At 44.0% G+C, this 17,713-nt stretch overlaps 1 protein-coding gene across 8 annotated transcripts in view; it reads right to left on the reverse strand.

Annotated features, from left to right (window-relative positions):
* LYPD6B (LY6/PLAUR domain containing 6B) overlaps positions 1 to 17,713 on the reverse strand; it is a 178,128-nt gene that overhangs the window by 49,453 nt on the left and 110,962 nt on the right. For 6 of the 8 annotated variants that reach the window (XM_047723292.1, XM_047723284.1, XM_047723286.1 and 3 more), the window contains one exon: positions 4,043 to 4,120. The exons of 1 other annotated variant lie outside the window; for it this stretch is intronic. The gene's annotated coding sequence lies outside the window, so the exon portion shown is untranslated. Of the gene's footprint in view, positions 1 to 4,042; positions 4,121 to 14,491; positions 14,506 to 17,713 lie in introns of those variants that run through there. One more of the 8 variants, XM_047723287.1, reaches the window with a different exon arrangement.

Below are 17,713 nucleotides of genomic sequence, written 5' to 3' on the forward strand. Positions count from 1 at the left end.
GGGATCAAGCCCCACATCGGGCTCTCTGCTCAGCAGGGAGCCTGCTTCCTCCTCTCTCTCTCTCTGCCTGCCTCTCTGCCTACTTATGATCTCTGTCTGTCCAATAAATAAAATGAAATCTTTAAAAAAAAAAACTGCACAGTGAGGTAGGTAGATGCCTTCAAGGCAAGAGCAAACTAATTCAGGGTCCACCTCACCAAGTGAGAATCAGGGAGAGCCAGTCAGAACCAATCATGTGATCCCCGTGGTCCAGCTATGCGGCTCCAAGAAAGCAGGGAGCCCAGAACATCTTCATTTTTTTCTGCTGCTCACATCAAACGAATGATTACATTCCAAGCTTTGATTTTGCTGTGACCTAAGCAAAAAAACACTCCCAACCCACAACACAAAGGGAAAAAAATACCAAGTTCCATGGATCAGTATTCTATCATCTGTAACATGTGGGAAGAAGTGATAATTAACTTTGTAGGAAAATCAGCCTGAAATACATTATGAGACGCTCTGGAAGCTTAAGTTCCTGTCCGTTAAAAGCAAAGCCACCACAGCTAAATGAAAACAGTCTTATTAATCGGATCATCTGGATGACCCATAGTGCTAAAGCTTCTTAGGTGAAGATTAGTAGCTTTCATCTGTCCGTGTATTTGTTTATTCATCCGTCCGTGTATTTGTTTATTCATCCCATATTTGTTGGGCACATACTTTGTACCATTTAGTATTATGGGTGTCTAGGCATGAGAAAGTGGGGGTGGGGGAAAGCAGAGAAGTGAAGACAGCAAGGATTATATAAAGGCAGTCAAGACATTTCATGTTCCAAGAGATTACAGGACTGGTCAACTTGAAAAAACAAAATTCCCTGCTTGAAGTAATTCAGAGTAACCCAGCTGAGCCCACCCAAATTGCTGTATCAATTGGAACTGATCCAGTTATAAATTAAGAGGCTACAGAAAACCCTGTTTTAATGGAATTACAGAGCTAACTAGATATAACTGGCCCACAGATGAAGATGCTAAAATGAAGTAATTTACACAAGGACTCAACAACCGGTTTCAATGCAGCCCCAAACCTGGGTCTTCTGGGTTCCAGGCCAGCAGGATTTGGACCAACCCCATAGAGACCCTCTCAAGATACAAGGTAAGTTTACAGTGTAAGGGGGCAGAGACACCCAATTCCAACCCCTCTGGCAGTCACTGACCATCCAATACAGTGGGGAGAAACTCTGTGCTTGGGGGCACCTGGATAGCTCACTCGGTTGGGCCTGCAAGTCTTGGTTTTGGCTCAAGTCATGATCTCAGGGATCATGCTCTGCACTTGGTGGGAAGTCTATTAGAGATTCTCACTCCCTTTGCCTCTGCCCCTCCCCCGATGCATGCACACACACACACACACATGTACTCTCTCTCCCTCTCTCTGAGATAAATAAATTTTAAAACAACAACAACAAGAGCAACTCTGCACTTGTCACATGGGAACAACTCAAGAATACAACTTCTTGTGGAAAAAACTTAAGAGCCCTCTAACCATATACACTTAAGTGTTCAAACAGCCATTAAAACATGCTTATAAGACAAAGGCACAAGAAAACATGTAGGTTACATTTAAATTTCAAAACTTAAATATGTAGTAACTATACAAACTACAAAAAGTTTGTAGTAACAAACTACACAAAGGTAAAAATAGCAGCAAAACACACTAACATGTTCATGACTATAAAGCTGGCATTTTTTTTAACACTGAGTGACTTTTATTATTATTATTATTATTATTATTATTATCATCAACATCATTATTATTTGACAGAGAGAAAGAGAGCATGCATAAGCCCAAGCAGGGGGAGAGGGAGAAGCAGGCTTCCTGGTGAGCAGAGAGCCTGATGCAGGACTCAATCCCAGAACCCTGGGATCATGACCTGAGCTGAAGGCAGACACTTAACCGACTGAGCCACCCAAGCGCCCATCACTGGGTAAGTTTTATTCTTCATTCTTTCTGCTGTTTCCTACACGCCAAATATCCTTCAACATTCTTGAACTGCTTACATATTTTTTAATGTTTTGGCTACATCGATGAAGAAGAGACACAATGTCAATGGTGGTCAGAGGGCAGAGGGCATGTGAGCAGGGGCAAGTGTGAAAGTAGAGTGCCAGCCCTGCATACTGGCATGTACCTCAAAACCTCACAGTGCTTGGCCCCTGTTCTGTGCTATTCAGTCGGTCGTATTCCAAATCTGCCCCTTTTGGCTTGGCGATCCAATTTTAGGCAACATACCTACTCTTTCTTTTAAAATCTCAGGTTCCTGGGAATGCCTGGGTGGTTCAGCAAGTTAAGTGCCTGACTCTTGATTTCGGCTCAGGTCCTGATCTCAGGATTGTGAGATGGGACTCCATGCTCAGTAGGGGGCCCGCCTGACATTCTTCTCCTCTGCCCCTGCCCCACTTTTGCTCACTTACATGCCTATGTAAGTGCCCTCTTTCTCTATTTCAAACAAATCAATCTTTAAACCTCAGTTTTCTCAACCCTAAAAGGTGGATATTCATAGGAATGCCGTGCAGATTGAAAATAATGCAAACGAAATGTTTAATCCAGTCCCTGGCAGAAAGTAGGAGCCAGCAAATGATAGCTGTCACGATGATGGTGATAGAGATGGCTAATTTCAGTTATTATTTTTTATTGCCACTGTTATCATCATTCTTATGATTATCTGTATTAGGATGTTCCTAGCACTGTGTTTAACGCTGTAACTAAAAAGGCATTAAGATTCCTTGCTTTGGAAGACAGCCCAGTGCTCTCCACACATCTCATTGCTGGACCGTCCCTTCTCTGAATTCCATACTCTCTGGGTTTATTAATAATAGACTCTTTGGTGGAAGTAACAGCTTGCATACCACCCAATAGGCCTGAAGGGAAATGGTGATAACATACAGATTCCTACTTGTTTTTTTAGGCCTCATTAGGAGAATACAATGTCATCCTTTAAAAAAAAAAAAAGGCAAGCAATAAACCATCTCAGTAGATATCCTACAGAATTCTGCTTTGTGCTTGAAACTGGTAATTATCTTTAACAAACATGAGTGCTAATAATTCTACCTGCTCTTTAGACAAGAAACAAGAAGATTTCTGGGCCCATCATCTCACAACCCAATCAGCTCAGACAACTTCCTTTACAAGATGCCTCTCCCACCCATTAGATGCAAGGTGGGAGGTCTGTTTGCAAAGCAGAGGGCTTCTGGGCTGGGAGCCAATAGCCCACACCAGGAAGAAGACTTCTTAGCAGTCCAGACTCAGTCCCTGATTCCTCAAAAAGACATTCCCCAGTCGTGGCAGCCTGACCAGCGAAAACCAGACCTCAGATACAGTTTTTTCACTGAGAAAAGAAAGACAGGTCCAACAACCGAATCTGGTCAACATGTGTATTAAGCACCTCACCTAAAATGGAAAGGCCACATGAATGAAGTGAAAAGCAGTCATCAGTAAAACGTACAACTTTAAGCATGCCCAAATAGATGTTGTTTCCTCTTCTCTGTTGGAGTAACACTTTCATTCTATTTTGGATCAGGAAAAATGTTCTAATCCTTAACATTCAAATGTCCTATAATTACAAATGCTGAATAATTAAGGTATGCACTTCCTAAGTAGACTCGGCAATGTGTTTCATCCGATCTAGACACCTCTGAGCTTTACTCCCTATCCCCCACATATTCCTGCCCCCATCGCTGGGATAGTAACTCTGGAACATTCTCTTGTAACTGACCAAATTAGTGTATTATGTCGGAAACAGAGGAGTCTTTCGCTCACTGATCATTCCCTGGGCATGGGGACTCTCTCCTTAGGTTCACCAGAAATAAAACTTAAGCCAAAATCTGCCTCCCAAGTCCCAGGACCAGAGTGAGCAGTACATGGTGAAGATAGGCTAGAAAGTCTGGCAAATCACACAGGAGACAGGTAAAGGACAGAGTCCCAAGATTCCCAGAATCTGCCCAGATCCCCGATCACCTTACCCAGAGCTCCCAAATGAAAAGCCAATGTCCGTAATTGCTTCCATCCTTACCTCCAGAGAGAGCGCGGCAGTCAGGCTCCTCTCTCCAACTGACCGTGAAGAGGTCTCTGCCCACACAAGGTAACCAGCCTACCAGAGATAAAAAGATAAGGTAAGAACTAAGGCAGGCAATGCGTTACATTCCTCAAACAACTGGAATGCTTCCTAGTCCAAAGCAGGTCTCCGGGTGTCTGAAGACCTTTCAGACTACAACAGCAGCAACATAATCAACTGCACAATATCATCTGCACGAAATCCCTGGAATCAAGTCAAGTGGGGCTGTTCGAGCTGCAGAGAGTGAGCTAACATTTCTTCACACACACCTGGGGCAGTCTAATTGGGAATGGTAATAATTGGTGAAATCATATACCTCATCACGTCCCTCAACAAAAATGGCTGTTTACCAAGGAGCTGGCAGAACTCTGTGTAACACTTACATACATCAGGGTAGGCCGGCAGGTCAGAGCATTCACACATTCTCACACTCCACACATCCACACACAATGAAGACTCTATGTCATGGAACTAACCCTGCTCTTTGGAAGACAGCCCTACCAGCTGATGAAATGATGACTACACGAGACTTGAACCTAGATGAGGGGGTGGGAGGGAAATGCAACCTTCTTCTACATACACTCAAAGCAGCACATGTAAAAGACCCCAATTATGGCCTGTTTTAAGGAAATTCTATTGTATTTTTATAGCCCTCATCTGTGATGGTTTTGTGTTTAATCAACTTGACGGGGCTATGGTACCCAGTTGTTCGGTCAAACCCAAGTCCAGATATTGTTGTAGAGGTATTTTTTAATGTGACTAACATTTAAATCAGTGGACTTTGAGTAAAGGAGATTACCCCTTATAGTGTGCACAGGCCTCATCTGACCAGTTGAGGCCTTAAGAGGAAAGGCTGAGTTTCCTTCAGGAAGATGGAATTCGGCCTTGATGCAGCCTTTGAACTCAAGGCTGTGACATCAACTCTTCCCTGGGTCTCCAACCTGTTGGCCTGCCCTGTAAATTCTAAACTTGCCAGCCTCCATAATCATAGGAACCAATTCTTTAAAAATCAAGTGCCTGAGTGGCTCAGTCTATTAAGGGTCTGCCTTTGGCTCAGGCCATGATCCCAGGGGCCTAGGATAGAGTCCCACGTCAGGCTCCCTGCTTCTCCCTCTGCCTCTGCCCCTGCTCATTCTTGCTCTTGTGTGTGTTCTCTCTCTAAAATAAAAGCTGTAAAAAAAAAAAAAAAAAAATTGATCTATCTACTGGTCAATCACTAGACACACACACACACACACACACACACACACACACACACACACACCCCTTATGGGTCAGGATTCTTTGGAGAACCTTGATACACCATCTAACATCAAAAAAGAATGTGTTGGGGCGCCTGGGTGGCTCAGTGGGTTAAGCCGCTGCCTTCGGCTCAGGTCATGATCTCAGAGTCCTGGGATCGAGCCCCGCATAGGGCTCTCTGCTCAGCAGGGAGCCTGCTTCCTCCTCTCTCTGCCTGCCTCTCTGCCTGCTTGTGATCTCTCTCTGTCAGATAAATAAATAAAATCTTAAAAAAAAAAAAAAAAGAATGTGTTAATTTATAAAACACATATATGACGTGAAGCAGACAATACAAAAAAGAGGCCAGGGCATGAGGAATAGTCCACAGAAATGCATTTTGTAAGTACTAAAGTATTACTTGACGTGGTTCATAAATTAGGTTCTGAGCATCCTAGTGGCCAAAGCAATGAAGAGACACAATCACACTAACTGGAAGATATAAAGTATAACATACACACTTCAAGAGTGTTAGCTCTTTCTTGTTATTAAGAAATTTCTCCCAAGGGGTTAACCTTTCCTTCCTAGGGTATGTTCTTAAAGCATCCTTTATCACCCACACTGAAGGGTCAGGAGGGAAAGTAATTAATTAGAAGTGCGTCTCACTATATGTAGTAGGGAGTCTGCTATACTGCTTCTTACTGCATCCCTCAGGGGATAGGAGGCCGAAGCACAACTCACTGAAGTGATCTAGCAAGGCCAAAAAGAGGCCCTAGCACACAGCTGTCTGATCCTTTGGCTTAATCCAGGGATTAAAAATTAGAATGAGTGAATCCTATCTCCTTCGAGATATTTCCCAGAAATATCATTTCTCCCAGTGAAAAGCCGGGTGGCAAGTGGGCTACACTGTCTGAGGCTGTGGTCCCTGGCAATTGCCCGAAACAAAGGTTTTCTCTACTGTTGATTGGGAGCAGATCCACAGCAAAACTGCCCTCAGATAAGTTTATAAGTTCAGGTCACACATCTGAGAAAGGTAAGGTTTCATTTTTATAGGTTTGCATTTGTAGAAGTCTTAAATAGACTTCTTGCATCAGAATCAATTTTTTTTTTAAAGATCTATTTATTTATTTGACAGAGAGAGACAGCAAGAGAGGGAACACAAGCTGGGGGAGTGGGAGAGAGAGAAGTAGGTGTCCCACAGACCAGGGAGCCCAATGCAGGGCTTGATCCCAGGACCCCGGGATCATGACCTGAGCTGAAGGCAGATGCTTAATGACTGAGCCACCCAGGCGCCCATAGAATCAATTTTTTAAAAAAATTTTATGACAGTAAAATGTACATAAAATTTACTATTTTAACTATTTTTTTTTAATTTAGCTCACTTTATTTTATTTATTTATTTTTATTAAAATATAATGTATTATTTGCTTCAGGGACACAGGTCTGTGAGTCATCAGTCTTAGACAATTCACAGCACTCACCATAGCACATACCCTCCCCAATGTCCATAACCCAGCACCTTATCCCCTGCAGTCCCTGATAACCACTATTATACTTTCTGTCTCTGAGTTTGCTGATTTGAGGAACATCATGTAAGTGGAATCGTGTAATCTTTGCCCATTTGTGCCTGTATTTAACCTAACATAATGTTTTCAAGGTTCATGCACGTTGTACCATGTACCAGAATTCCCCTTCTCCTCATGGCTGAGTTATATTCCATTGTTAATATACACATAGCATTTATCTTGGAATGATCTTTAATGTAATTAACTCAACAATTACGGAATATCTACAGTGTAACAAGTCTGATTATTTAGACATTCACTTTATTCTGAGAACAGTACTTTGGCAGACTCAAGAAGTGCTACTCCACAAAGAATCAATTAATTGTATAAATCCTACCTTCAGAATCAGTAGCAGCAACAAGAAGATAAAAGTCTAAGTTTCTCTTCCCTAAGGGTTAGGTAAATCTCCCCCACAATCTTAATTACTGTTCTTCATGTGTAAAGCTGAAGCGAGATTCGAATATCCCCACTATGTGGCCAGTGTGCTCTGTAACGCTCCATATCCCGGTGCCTAAAGCTTACCAAGTGTTATTCTTGACCCCCTCCCCCAGGGATAATGAGCTTCCATCTAAACAGCTGATGTGAAGAAGTCAGAGAAACTGCAGTCCTGTGAAGCACTACTTTCTGTCCCTGCAGATAAAATACCCTGACAGAATCAGCTAGAAAAACATCTTCCCTCTAACTGGCTTGCCATCCATCAGCTTTTTATTCCTAGACATGTCCCTAAAGGAACAAGTCTTCTGTGTAGACACATGGGTCATAAGCAGCCCACAGCACCTCACCACCAGGACGATTTAATAGTTGAAAGAGAACTCGAGAATGTGCATTCCACTCTGGGTTTCACCTTTAGAGCATATAAAAGAGCAGATGGCGGGAACTGGGAGGGATGCCACCACACACCTGAATTCACAAAAGTGGCCCAGTGTGAGTCATCAAAAGATGTCCGCAGGAAGTTGATGAAAAACCACTGTTTCCACACACTGACAAGGGAATTGCAAGCAAAAATCAAGAGCCAGAGAGGATTTGGGTCACTTTGTTCAGCATAAACTTCTCATCTGGGAGGATCTGCTGTCATCCCAGACTGTTAACAATCGGCTGGGCTGAACTTCATTACTACTTTTGTATTCAGTTAACTGGGAATATGTCACTCAACCAACCAAAGTGGTTTTAGAAAAATACAGAATTTAGCCTTCAGTTCCTCCTGTATGTTTTTTAAGACCGATTTTGAAGCGAGAGTTTTTTGTAGATCAAAACAAAATGAACACCATTAAGATTGTTCTTTTTACACTACATCAAAAACTACATTGGGGAGGGTATGTGCTATGGTGAGTGCTGTGAAGTATGTAAGCCTGATGATTCACAGACCTGTACCCCTGGGGCAAATAATACATTATATGTTAATTTAAAAAACTAACGATGTATTGTATGGTGACTAACATAACACAATAAAAAAAGGATTGTTCTTTTTAGTATACAGTTGAACAATCCATTGCCTCTGAAACAGGAGACATTTCTATGAGTTGTAGAAGTCAGCCCCTAACAGGCTAAAAGTAGGATGCTAATACAAAGATCCCAAAATTAGCCTAATTGGGAAACCTCAGAAGGAAAAGACACTTAGATCTCCTTCCCAAGTCATAACTCTACCCCTCTTTTCAGGGCATCATTAATAGGTATTTTGGAAGTGGCTGAGGGGCACAACTGGAGTATGAAAATCTCACCTCTGATAGTCATTCGGATCCTCCAACTTGGGTTAAGTTCATTAAACCTTTCTCATGCACATCCACAAACACTCTCAAAAATATCTTCCCATAGCTTGGATCCATTTTCAAATGGATCAAATCAAGAATCCTGATAAGGTGGGTCCCCAAGTGGCACAGTCAGCTGACTGTCTGACTCTTGATTTCAGCTCAGGTCGTGATCCTGGGGTCGTGAGATCGAGCCCCGGGTCAGGTTCTGTGCTCAGTACAGAGTCTGCTTGGGTTTCTCTCTTCCTCTCCCTCTGCCCCCAGCTGCCCCCTCAAATAAATAAGTCTTTTTTTTTAAAAAAGAACCCTGATAAGACAATCAGAGTTGATCAGAAGTTATAAAATTAAACTTGAACCTGGTAGAATGCCAATTCCTTTCTGTTAAAGGCTGAATTGTATCTTCTTCCTTGTGGACACAGAACACAGATACAGGAGAGCTGACTGAGGTCTTTGTTAGTGCTGGGAGCCATGAACACCATAGCTTAATTTCCACTCTTCCCTCCAAAATTCATCTGTTGAAATCCTAACTCCACCCCCCTTCAAGTACCTTGGAATGTGAATATATTTAGATACAAGATCCTTAGAGGTTATTAAATTAAAATGAGGTCCTTAGGGTGGACCCTCACCTAATATGACTGCTGCCCTTATAAGAGGTAATTAGGACACAGACATGTACAGAAGGAAGTCCATGTGAGGACAGAGGGAGGATCGTGTGAGGACAGAGGGAGGACCGTGTGAGGACACAGAGAGAATATGAACATCTGCAAGTTGAGGAGAAAGGCCTCAGAGGAAACCAGACCTGCCCTCACCTTAATCTCAGACTTCTAGGCTCCAGAACTATGAGGTAAGAGATTTCTATTGTTTAAGCCACCAAGTCTCTGGTACTTGCTATGGCAGCCCTTCCCTTTTTCCTTCTCTGAATGCCTACATTTCCAGGGAGGACACTGTACAGGTGACAGGGACACTCTGTCTCCTACCTCCCAAGGGGCTTGCTTTCATTCATTTCCTTATCTCCAACCAGGGTGATCTAGAAATCCAAAGAAGTGACAAGTAGGATACCCTGAAGACCCCTACTCTAAAACAGGGCACCAGTGCCTACCCCAAGACCTCTGACCTCCAAAACTATAGGAACTTTCTCTGTCTTTCCCAAATGCTCCCTGCTAACCAGAAGTCACCCTACAAACAATCTTGGGAATACTGTGTCCAGAAACTGAGTCTTCATTTCTCTTGCCTCAATACCCAAAGCTGGCTCAGATGCCTTAACCAACCTTAATTCTCTCTCTTCCTAAAAAGAAAAGGAGAGGTTGGGGGCCAGAGAGCTTTGCACATTACAGAAACGAGTCCGGAGCAAGGGATTATCAGGAATAAGAGGACTCCCAGTTGCCTTAAGACTTGATTCACCAGTAATTACTTTCTCCTTCCCTAGAGACGTTCATACAGGAGAGCCGAATGACATCTTTGTTAGTACTGGGAGCCATGAACACCATAGCTAAATTTCCACTCTGCATAGATAACATTTGGCCTGTAGTAGGTAGGCACTGGGTCTGGCTCCAGGTGCTATGGCTTGAAAGGGACCGTGTTGTACTCATCAGGGGACGGGGCAGTCATACAAGATGGATTGGACTGTTGGTGGTTAAGTCACCAGTGACAGAAGAAGCTCAAGGAATCACCGAGCTTGTCCTCATGTCCCAGTTCCATTACCCTCCTCAAGCTCCTCAGTCTTGCTCTGGCCACCTTCCCGAGCCAACACAAGCTTGACATGGCTTTGCCTGGAAGGTCCAGAAACAAATGTGAAATCTCCTATTAGAACTAATGTCGCCGAGCACTCCAGGGTTAGCGGACGAGGCTCCTGGGGTCCTCTCCAGACTGCAGTGATGGGGTGGGGGATTCCATCCAGGGTGCATTCTAGCAGCAGGGACCACTAACACTCAAGCTCACACTCGAGCCTGCCAAGTTCTAGCCCCTGGAAGAAAAAGGAGAGCAGACTGATGCAATTAGCCAGGCCAATGGGAACTTGTCAAACCATTTAGATAAGACAGTACTTGAATTTATTCAGTTCCCATTACTGGAGGGTGATTGTGCCCCACCCCCCAACCCGCTGATTCTGTGGGCTGCACAGCATTTCCCTAGCAAAGAAGTGAAAAAAAGAAAGGATGATTTCTCAGCCTACAAATTCCAGGGCTCCGCTGTTAAATCAGCACACGCCATGCCTTCAACCAAAGGGTAATTTGACCTTAATGGAATTAAGGGACACATCCTGTTGACTTCGTCACAGAACCTCAAACTCAGTGATGAATTTTTTAAGTATCCAATTAATAAAAAAAAATAAAGTAAGTTTCCTTATCCAGTGCAATCTTCCTTACACCGCTTAACAACTGATGACACATTCCCCTTGCTAATGGCTCTGTTTCAATTATTGAGTTGTGAGCACCTCAAGAGTCCACATGAAATCTTACTCTTCTATCCTTCTCAGGCCCCAGCTTAGTGTCGGACACAAAATAGAAACTTGGCAAAGGCTCAATTACTGATTGCTTCTTTCTTTTGAAATAGCATTCCCGGGGCGCCTGGGTGGCTCAGTGGGTTAAGCCGCTGCCTTCAGCTCAGGTCATGATCTCAGAGTCCTGGGATCGAGCCCCGCATCGGGCTCTCTGCTCAGCAGGGAGCCTGCTTCCTCCTCTCTCTGCCTGCCTCTCTGCCTGCTTGTGATCTCTCTGTCAAATAAATAAAATCTTTAAAAAAAAAAAAAAGAAATAGCATTCCCAGTAAGAAAGCAAATCCAGCGACACCTGGGTGGCTCAGTCGGTTAAGCCGATCCTTCAGCTCGGGTCATAATCCCATAGTCCCACATTGGGCTCCTTGCTCAGCAGGGAGCCCGCTTCTCTCTCCCCACCTCTGCCTGACACTGCCTGCTTGTGCACTCGCTCGCTCTCTCTCTCTCTCGACAAATAAATAAATAAAATCTTTTAAAAAAAAAGAAAGAGGAGCGCCTAGGTGGCTCAGTGGGTTAAGGCCTCTGCCTTCGGCTCAGGTCATGATCCCAGGTCCTGGGTTCGAGCCCCGCATCGGGCTTTCTGCTCAGCAGGGAGCCTGCTTCCTCCTCTCTCTCTGTCTGCCTCTCTGCCTACTTGTGATTTCTCTCTGTCAAATAAATAAATAAAATCTTAAAAAAAAAAAAAAAGAAAGAAAGAAAGCAAATCTACTGCATCTGCCTCAACTAATCAAAAACATGACTCCCTCCCCACCCCCAACCCACACACCCTCTTCCCAAACTCACAACAGCAACAGAATCTTCACAATGAATGTCTGCTGTGGATCCAGTGAAACATACAAACAACAAAGACACAGATGGAGTTTCCAGGTTGGTAAACTCTCGTCCTGTTCTAAACTCTGAGCCTATCTGGCTGTTTCCCAGGATTGCCATAACAGTACTACAAGTTTAGTGACTGGCAGCAGATGTTTATTCTCTCACAGCTCTGAAGGCCAGAAATCCAAACTCAAGGTGTCCCTGGGCCCGATGCCCTCTGGAAGCTCAGAGAGCCTCTGTCCCCCTACCCTCTGGTGGCTGCTGACACTCCTCAGTGTGGAGCTACTTAACAGCCATCTCTGCCTCTGTCTGCTCCTGCCCTTTCCTGGGGTTTCTGTCCAAATCTCCCTCTCTCCCCTAAGGACACCAATCATTGGCTCGGGCGCATCCTAAATCCAGCATGAGCTCATCCGGAGATCCTTAACTGAATTACATTGGCAAAGATCCTATTTCCAAATAAGGTCACATTCACGGGTACTAGTGGTTAGGACTTAAAATATATCTAGTTTGGGGGGTACTATTAATCTCATTAAATATCCAAAGTCAGAACACATCATCTGTACCAGAAAACCCTTCTCCTTCCCAATGCTCTTTTTCATATTAACAGACTCATTTCCTACTCAGAACTCAGGTTGAACTCTTTGAGTCATGTTCAAGGGCCTTCACCCACTTGCTCCCTGGTTCCCATCAGCTGCATAATCCGTAGTGATGAAGTACAGTTCACTCAGTTCTATCCTACAAAAGTGCTTATGCCTGTCCCCTCTTTCCTATGCCTGCTGCCTGATGACCTTGGCCCCAGGTTGAATTCCATGTCTCCTACTGTTCTGCCAGCTTCCTTAACAGAACATGCCACATGTTGCTGCTTTAAACAGAGCCCAATCATGCCACAACCCTGGCCACAGACTTTCAGCGGCACCTCGCCAAATGAAGGCCAACTGCGGGGGTTGCCTAGCATCCAGGTCCACTAGAATGAGCCCCAGTCTTATTTTCCACAGCTACCCTCCACTTGGTCTAAGGCCTAGTCAAAGTGAATTACTGAGTGTTCTTAAGTAGATTCTCAAAGGTCTCTAAGACTTTCAAGCCCCTCTGCCTAGGATTTATTCATTAATTCAACAAGCTTCTATCTTGACATATATTCCCTTGTCGGTGTCTTCATAGAAGGGCCCAACTCAAAAGACAGCTCCTCCCAAAGTCTTCAGCGAGTTTCATCAACCACAGTGGATTCCTCTTTTTTTAAAAACTTAGAAGCCTGCCAGACAGATAGTGCATTCTTGTACTCTCCTCCCTTTAGTGATTTGAACACATGTCACAAACTTCATGACCGAGTCTGGATGGAACCCTGCTTCACTCATATGTACATCTTCTCCAATATTTAGCACAGCAATATGTGCTCAGAAATATGTGATCAAGGAACACCTGGGTGGCTCAGTCAGTGAAGTGGCTGCCTTTGGCTCAAGTCATGAACCCAGGGTCCTGGAATCGAGTCCCACACTGGGCTCCTTGCTCAGCGGGGACCGTGCTTCTCTCTCTGCCTCTGCCTGTTTATTCTCTCTCTGACAAACAAATAAATAAAATCTTTTGGAAAAAAGAAATAGTGATCAATAAAAGGTATACTGAATAAGTAAATAATACAGTGTCTGCCTTCAAGCAGCTTACATTTGGGGATAGGGAGGATGGGATAAGCACGAAGGCGAGTAACATTAACTAATACGGTACTATAAGATTCCCAGAAGAAGTATAGATGAAATTCTGGGGGAAATACAGAAATGGAAGTTTTGAAAAGGGTGAACGTTTCCTAAAGAAGTAGAACTTAAGAGAGATCTTGAAGGATATACAATATTTTGATGAGCACAGAGTGGTAGGTCAGGAAAGAGAACTAGATACAGAAGCAGCAGCATCTATAAAAGAACCAAGTGAAAGCAAATGCATTTTTCCACTTCCATGAAGAGCAGAGCCTTCTGGCCCCCTGACGGAGTGAGTGGTGAGTAACGGAAAGCAGGGCTAAGAAGATAAGCCAACATCTCAAGTGTTAGGCCAAGGAATTCGAAATGGACACTGCAGGAGCTGGGAAATATAGAAGGCTTTCAGACAGGTGTGATGTGGGCACACCTGCACTCTGAGATGAGCACTTAGATGGTGCTGTGGAACCTAGTCCTGGGGATACATCAAAGTCCTCTCTCGAGTTTCAAGACTGCTTAATACGGAAGGAAAAGTACAAACAATACAACAATTCTCCAACCATGATAAAATCATGTTGGTATTTTGCCACTGTGGCTTTAGAGTTTTTAAGAGAAATAAACCATTTTGTTCTTAAGCTCCATTTTGTTCTCTTCCCCCAGAAATAAACCCTTCAGGGAAGATCCTTCTAGTCCATGTTTATACAGAGAAAGAAACAGAGATAGGCATATAGATCTGTAAAAACCTTATAGCATTGGTTTTTGTGTTAAAATCATAAATAATACACTTAGCAAATATTGCTCTAAATTTGCTTTACTCACTGGAAGCATTTTTAAAAATTCAGATTCCTGCATCCTACCCAGATGTAACAAATCACAATCACTGAGTGGAGGGACACCTGGGTGGCTCAGTAAGCATCTGCCTTTGGCTCAGGTCATGATCCCAGGATCCTGGGATGGAGCCCCCTGTCAATCTCCCTGCTCAGTGGGGAGACTGCTTCTCCCTTTCCCTCTGCCTCTGCCTGCTGCTCCCTGCTTGTGTGTTCTCACTTACTGGCTCTCTCTGTCAAATAATTTAAAAAAAAATTTTTTTTTTAAATCACTGAGTGGAGGTATCCAGAAATATGCAGTTTTTAATAACTTTCAGTTCATTTTGCTGTCACTAGACCTGGACTGGGGTGTCATGGGTGTAGAAGACCAACTAGAGAAAGGATAAAGCAGGAATGATAATTCAAGCAGGGCTGTTGTGGTCCTAAGGATGGACAGTGCAAATGCAAAAAGGAGACAGGTTCTGAAGCCCTGTGAGGATTCGAGCAACAGGACTTTACAACGAATTAGAATCTGAGGTGAAAAGTAGTCACTAATAAATGGCCCCAAGGATTTTTAACTTGAATGAGTTGGAGGACAGAGATACCCTTAACAAACATGGAAAACTCGGGTGGAAGAGCTGGCTGTGGGAGACAAGATGGATTCAGTTTTAGACGTTTGAACTGGAGTTTCTGTGGCATCTTAAGCATCTCCAACAGGTATTTTAGAGGCTGGATTCAGTCAAGGGAGAAGGCTGGGGAAGGGCCACCGGGGGCAGGAAGCCACAGGAAGGATCAAGGGTCAAGAATCCACCACCAGAAGCTGAGTATGATAAAGAGAAGGACTGAGAGACATCACAAGACTGGAGAATCAGGAGCTTTCAAGGAGTAGTAGCGATCACAGCAGGGGAAGACGCATGTAACGTGCCTGAAAAATAGAGCAGCCACATTAAGCTACTCTTTAGTGTTGAAACTTGACGCCTAAAAGAATAGCTGGGGGGGTAACTATTTTCGGGCTTAGGGCAGGAGATCTGAATGTGCAGAATGTGAGAAAGGAAACAGTGGTAAAGAAGTTTAAAAGATACTTATTCTGCAGAAGCCCTGAGAGGTTCAAATCCAAAGACACCAGGTGGCAAGAAGGCAAGGGAAGGCCTTAGGTTGAAAACAGAGATTATTTAAAAGCAGACAGAGCAACTCAGACCTCCAGAGCCTCTCCTCATCCCTGCATAGGCAAGGTATCTAACCCTACAAAAGACAAGCACTCTGTGCTTTGGAAAAAATTGAACAAGAGGATTCTCTGGATTCAAAAAGCAATAGGCACAATGGAGCCGTGGGATGAAGTGTAAAACTGAAAACCACACTAACTAAAACCAACTGCTCCTGTAACAGTAGCACTCAACTACGGAAAGACATACATTCTCCCTCCCTGCCGCCCTTCAAACCCCACCTCACTCCCTCCTCCCTTGGAAAACTGGAATTTTTAGCCAAGGATAGCCAAGGATCACCAGGCACTTGAGGAAAGTCTCCCATATGAAAAAGTGAAGCCAAACCAAATAGATAAATAAGTCACATGGAACTCAGAGACCCTAAGGAAGATGAAGATTTTATGACTCTCTAGAAGCTATAATGGCCTGGAGAGATACTAATTTGGCTGCATGGATTTTAAAAATATATATATAAAGGGGAAAAAAAAAGATCACACAAATATCTCCATTTCTAAACTTGTCTTAAAAAATCAAAAAGGTCTGGCAATTCCAGAATCACAGGGAGCCTGGAGCTAAGAGCAAGAAAGAGACAGGCGGAGAGAGGGTGAGCCCAGACATTCTTTTAAGGCGAGGGTTCAGAGGTATTACCAGATTCACAGGGGTCCATGACCCAAAAAGAAGATAAAAGCCTTGAAACAGCCCTTCTTCCTTTCTCTGTCTTCCTGGGAAGAAGTAACAATTTAGAGTGCACCTAAAAGCTTTGAGAAGGAACATCCAAGACTTGATGTGTTAAATCAACTTCTCGCATGCGGCTGCGCAGTTCAGAAAGGAAAAAGCTGAGCACTCCAGGGAGTGTGAGGAATAGAAGCTTGCATGTAGCTATCCGCCCATGTTGCTGGTGCACTGAAACTGCAGATAGATGGATCAGGAGCAGTGCTCCTGCAGCCGTCTAGAAATATCCTGAGGAAAAAAGGAAGAATCAAAACTGCTCGCAGCTCAGGACACATGATGGCTAGAATCGCTGACTTGATTAGAAAAGAAAACCCACACACACATACACACACACACACTGACTCATATGCATACATTTGTAATCAGCCCAACCTGCTGTACCCAATCCCAAGGCTTCCTGTAGTCATCAGACACTTTGTTCTGACTGGAGGTAATCACAAGACATAAATAAGTTCCTGCCAAATAAGAATTAATTTAAATTCCTCTCAAAGCTTTACAAGAGACAGAAAGGCTGCCCTTGAGAGATACCTTCTCCTGGGTTAATGACTTGGGTTATTCTGTTTATCACAAGCCAAAGGTAACTTGGTAGGTGGACTGATAAAAGGTCTTTCTCAAATTGCTTTACCGTGGGGTTTCTGCTTTGTTTGGTTTTGAATGTGCAGAATATTTAGCCACACAAAGATCCCCAAAGCTCCTGGAAGCAGAATAGGTGTTGAGGGCTTGGGCACAGTGAGGCTCAAACAGAATTTGGGTCAGAGCTCTGGAGGAACCACTGAGAACGTGGGACTGTGCACACTCCTGTGTACAGTCCTAGCCCCGGACTGCATGGGAGGAGCCCTGGCAGGGCAGGGCCTCAGGAAGAGATCTGTATTCCAGAGTCAAGTTACAGAACTTTCTATGTGGGCACTCCTAGTTTCTTGCCCTACTTGACAATGCTACTAGGAAATCTAAGAGCTAATAGTCTAGAAAAAGCTCTGCATCACTTTGAAAAATGCCCTTCGGGCCGGCAAGTAAGTATGAGGGTCTCCCCAGCTACTAGCCCAGTGGTCTCTAATGCCTATTTTTTTGTTACTGGAGGGATTTTCCTGGAGTTGCTTTGCTTTCACATATCCTTGGGGTGGTTAATATTGGGGATTTCTCAGGAATGGCTCCAGAAACTATAGTTCTTGGGGCACCTGGGTGGCTCAGTCGGTTAAGCATCTGACTCTTGATTTCAGCTCAGGTCATGATCTTGGGGTCATGAGCTTGACCCAGAGTCAGGCTCTGTGCTGAGCATGGAGCCCGCTTAAGAGTCTCTCTTCCAGGGCACCTGGGTGGCTCAGTGGGTTAAGCTTCTGCCTTCAGCTCAGGTCATGGTCTCAGGGTCCTGGATAGAGCT

This window comes from Lutra lutra, chromosome 3 (genome assembly GCF_902655055.1).
Source record: "Lutra lutra chromosome 3, mLutLut1.2, whole genome shotgun sequence".
In the NCBI taxonomy this organism is placed as follows: Eukaryota; Metazoa; Chordata; class Mammalia; order Carnivora; family Mustelidae; genus Lutra; species Lutra lutra.